Source organism: Montipora capricornis, chromosome 14 (assembly GCF_036669925.1).
Source record: "Montipora capricornis isolate CH-2021 chromosome 14, ASM3666992v2, whole genome shotgun sequence".
NCBI classification, from domain to species: domain Eukaryota; kingdom Metazoa; phylum Cnidaria; class Anthozoa; order Scleractinia; family Acroporidae; genus Montipora; species Montipora capricornis.
In genome coordinates, this window is record NC_090896.1 from 47,856,800 (window position 1) to 47,861,799 (window position 5,000).

At 42.2% G+C, this 5,000-nt stretch overlaps 1 protein-coding gene across 1 annotated transcript in view; it reads left to right on the top strand.

Annotated features, from left to right (window-relative positions):
- LOC138032140 (phosducin-like protein 3) overlaps window positions 1–5,000 on the top strand; it is a 10,283-nt gene that overhangs the window by 4,799 nt on the left and 484 nt on the right. The gene's annotated exons all lie outside the window — the stretch shown is intronic.

Genomic DNA, 5,000 nt, shown 5'->3' on the forward strand with positions numbered 1-5,000 from the left:
TTAATTCTTCAAGTGATGCCAGACAAGCAAGTCAAACACTGGGAAATGGATACCTCAAACTTCCCTTTTCTATCTTGTGGTTTGACATGTGACCGTCTGGCATCGCCCGTGTTAAAGTTTAAGAGTGCAGTTGGAAATCAGGGGGTCTTGGAAACTTTGGTGTCATTTTGTCTAGTCATACCTCGAATATTTACAGTAGCTTTACAATATCATTTCTTAAGTTGGGTTGATTGCTCTCCTGTAACAAGACCCTCAAAACAGATGTTCCTTAGAGCTCCTGTTTGCAGGTGATTGTGCCTTAATTGCCCATGCAGAGGGTGCACTCCAACGCATTGTTGACTACGTTGCAGAAGTGGCTGTAGCCTTTAGCCAAGCAATTTTAGGCAATTTCAGCACTGATCGAATGTTCATAGAATTAACTAAAATATCAAAAAAACTGTTCAAAACTATAGAAGAACTCTAACAAAACACAGGGAAGCCAAGAAGGGACATGGACGGACAAAACTGGAGAGGATTGAATTGGATTGAATTTGGGTAAATTTGAAAAACGTCGGCCCACCTTTTTCAAATTTATATCAGTCTATATCAAAATGTCATTTACAAATCATTCTCAGTTGTTATGTGGCCGTGATTTTGCAAATGAAAGACCCTTGCTCTGCCAATTTGACGTTTAGAGCTCATAATTAACAAAATTAAACAAAATTACCTAAAAGAGCGTGACCTAGCCCCTTTAAGTGTGTAGTCGTTCTAGCGCTGGAGCACTTATTGGGGATATCACCGTCGGAGACGGACAAGAAGACTGCATCGAACTATTTGTGACGCGCTTCTTGTATTCCCTTCTTGGCTTCTGATTTGTTCGTCGAACACTGCCTTCATGCCCCGTAAAAACTGCTCCAGATGGATCAAACTCTTCCAGAGGAGGGCCTTGAAGATTAATTAGCAAGATATCATCCAGTGGCGACTGTGTAAGCGATGTTCGTTTTGACGTTTTTACTCGTTTAAAGGTGCTAAAAAACCTTTCCAATTCTGCATTAATAACAGGCAGAGAAAACAATAGACGTATCAGCAGAAGAATGTTAGACCATTTGTAGGCCTTTGACGAGTGAAGCAACTTCAACCAGGTTGCGCTATAATTGTGGCTTGTGGCTTGAGATAGTAGAGATCGTACTGTACAGTGTCGTGCCACTCCTCCACGAGGTCTAGCTCTGTTGCAACCATTCCTTGGAGTTTAAGGGGAGTTTCAAATTGTGCAGCAATTCTCAAAATGTCTTCGTCAATTGCACCTTCCACAACGTACTCATTGTTCTACCCTTCACAATTTAGAATTCTTGCAACCCCACTTAGATCGTCCAATCCTTCAAGGCGTTCTTCCAAGGCACTACTCACTCGATGTACATAAAAGGAGGCCCTTTCCTAACCTCATCAAGAGAAGCTTCGAAAGTGTTGAGCTGCATGCCTTGATAAGTGTCTTCTTTGACCTTGGTAGGTAGTGCTTCATTGTAGCCATCTTGTTTGGTTCCTTTCCCATGAATACAGCTAGCTGGCGTTCTGTTTTAGCCATTGCAGAGGGGGCAGCTACAGCATCTTTGTCAATTTCTTGAAATGCGGGAGTAGGTAAAAATCTTTTCAGTCTTCCACTTTGTCAGGTATCCCTTTAGTTTGGCCTTGCTTGTCAGCTGCTTTCACTGATGGATCACAGCTGAGAGATTCCAGATGTTGCATGAAAATGCCATATTTAAGTCAACCAGCAGTTTACGAGCACTGATCTTTTGCCCAATCCACCTTGCCCCCACTTGATCTCCTAGGCTTGATTCCACCATCAGAAAACTCAAAGCACCCATTATGTGTGTGGTAGAGAGCCTCCTGTCCTCTCAGCTTCTTTGGACTCTTTTCATAAAGATGGTATATCTTTTAACAGAGAGTCGTCCACCTCCTCAAAGAATGTCCCTGTCAAGGCATCCTTAATAGCTAATTCCAGCCGATGGGCAAAACACCAGACAAACAGTAGCCAAGGTTTTTCTCTTTAAACTGAATAGCCTCGACCCCACTTTTACTTCCACGGTTGGTACCGCATCCATCTCCTCCAAGGCCAACATGGATTGAGACATAATCTTTACTTTTTAGCCCAGGTGAGGCGACTGCTTGCTTTATCCCATCAACAACACCTTCGGCAGATGCGCTCTTTAGATTTTGCAGGGAAAGAAATAACATCTTTACTTTCACCATCAAAACAATTGCAGAGTTGTTTTCTAATGATGGCTCATGATCGGGATCAAAGTACAACATAAAAACACCTAATTGCTCAACCTTGCCACTGTCAGTAGTGGTGCCGTCAAACAGCAAACTATAAAACTTTGATCTGTTTAATTCGTTCGAGAGCTGGTCTTTTAGCTCAGTGGCTATGTGTGAAATGAACGCAGTGCTCTAGACCGATTGCTGTATGCTGATCCGTGAGAAACACCGTGCCTTTTCCCTAGAGCAATAATTCTCTCATGTTTGGAAAGAGAAAGTTCTTCCTTTACAACGAAGAATGAGACGTCGATCTTTCTCTTCGTGTCCTCTTGTTAATTTTGTGTAAGTTTAAATTGTAAGGGAAGGTGGCTTTTTTCTCTGCTTGGCTCAGGCACACGACGTTCACCTAGTTTTCGTTTTAAAAGGCAAATTTATGGCCCTCAGAATTTGCGTGGTCAGTCACATTCGAGAGTTTGAAGTTAGTAGCGCCATCAATCCATGTTGTGGTGAAGTTGTTAGAGTCATTGCAGCTTTGGACAGGTAAGACATCATTGCAGCCAAGACATCTTCACTGCTATAAACATTCATTTTGGAAAGTTGCAATTTACCACACTGTGACAGCATAGGTACCCCAAGCTCACAGAGAATCGCATACGTGCCAACTCTCCCGGATACGGAACGAATGTCCCGGTCTCCCGTACGGGTCATCAAATCTCCCGGATAAAAACGACTCTGAACCTTTCACAGACGTTTCTCCATTCTAGACTCAAATTGCATCCCCAAGTTTAAAAAAAAATCGATTTTTTCAAACTCGTTTCATTGTTTCAGTAATGCACTTCTTCATCTCTGAGTTTCAAACACACGTTAATAGAACTAAACAAAATGACTTCCTTTAGCTATCATAGCCATAAAACCGATTGTTTGATTGGATCTCCGATTAACCAATAAAAATTCTTGACATAAGTACTCTGTTTTCCCGCAAATTCACAATGGCGGCAGAATATTCTTGTGTTCTGAAGGAGCTGCTGGGGGATGGGTTGGTGCGTTTAAGGGGGGGGAGAGGAGGGGAGGGGGAGGGGGTAGGTTGATCGAGGGGGGAGGGGTGGGGAGAGCGGATGGAAAAATCTCCAGATTTTAGATCTCCATAGGTTGGCATCTCTGATTATTCTCGTTGCATTACCTACATTTTATAAGGGTTTGTATGGGAAATTTAGGGCATTAAAATAGTAATAAAAATACGTCAGAATTTCTTACCTTGCCTCCTTGTCTTATTTATGCTATATATGTTCTTAGCATTTCTGGTCGTTTCAGCGCAATTTTAGGGAGTTTTAGTTCTACCGTTGCTCTCTGATATGTAAGATAAAATTAATATGGAGAAAGAAAACAGCGAACCTACAACCCTCTGGAATAGCGCTGAAATGACCAAAGTACGCCACAAAACACTGATAAGATATCAAGAAGACAAAGGAAGGCATCTTTTTGTTCGATTCATGTTCTTTATTACGTTCGCAAATTCCCGTACAAACCCTTATAAATTTCACTGACGTTAGCTTGGGGTACCTGTGGCTTTCTTACAAGAAACAAGAAAGCCATTGAAAAGCGTCGCGCCGGCCCAGCCATGCAGTCTAGCCTTGTCACGTTTGACTTGTGTCAATAAATTCTTATCTTCAGAACGTTTCATTTGCAAAATTATTCACTCATATCCCTACCTTATAGCCGTAGCTTGTGAATGAAGCGAAAGTTTTGTGTAAACCCTTATACAAGGGGCTGTTTAATTATTTTCTGAAGGCAGAAACTATTATCAAGTTATGAATAACGCAATTTTATCATCAGACGCATTCCGACGAGAAAACAACACCGGCTCTAAATTTCTGTGAATTTCTGTCAGTGTCTTAGCGAAATTTTACTGTCATAACTCTCGAAAATCTTTAAAAAAAAATTCTCGCTTCTTTTCGAAAAGCATATACAGTACAGTAAAAAAATACCAACAACAACCAACAACACCCACAATTCCTCTATTCGCTCTGACGAAGGGCTAACGCTCGAAACGTCAGCTGTACAAATCGTTCACGGTGGTAATTCGACCTTTATCAACACGTTTGAGATAGTAAAGCGTTATATCCCCGCCAAAATTCAACTTTCGCATTTTATGTTTGTTTCACATTTCATCGTTGGTCTTCGCGATTCGACATGCGAATTCACAATTCTGCATTCGAGTTTCATAATTCTACATTCGAGCTTACAATTGTACATTCGAGTTTCACAATTCTACATTCGAGTTTCACAATTCAACATTCGAGTTTCGCAACTCCACATTCGTGGGATTTCGTCGGACATTAGCAAATTTTGGTCGGCCGCCGATTAGGAAAACTTGACATAGGGGCCCCCAGAAAGTGCTTTTAAGGCCTAGGGAAAAAGCAGCTTTCCCTTCCCCCACCAATCCTGGCATCAATGGGCCAGTGACGGAACAGCTTGTCGCCATAGCATTCACGCAGGACAGCAGAGATTTGAAACTGACAGGCGTACAGCTGCTGTAGACAAGATGAAGAGACTGCCACCCAGCCGCCTCCCACAAGCCAGAGCTTCCCTTGACAAAAGTGCAGAAAGGTCTGGCTGCTCTCCAGGATCAAACCTGCAAGAGATAGACAGAGCATCCTCCTGATCTTTGCGGCGGGCGAGAGACCAGCTGTCATCATCATCACAGCAAAGTTAATGGGGAAGCAGGGCTTTTTTTCTTTGCTAAGAGAGGAAATCTAGAGAAAATGTTA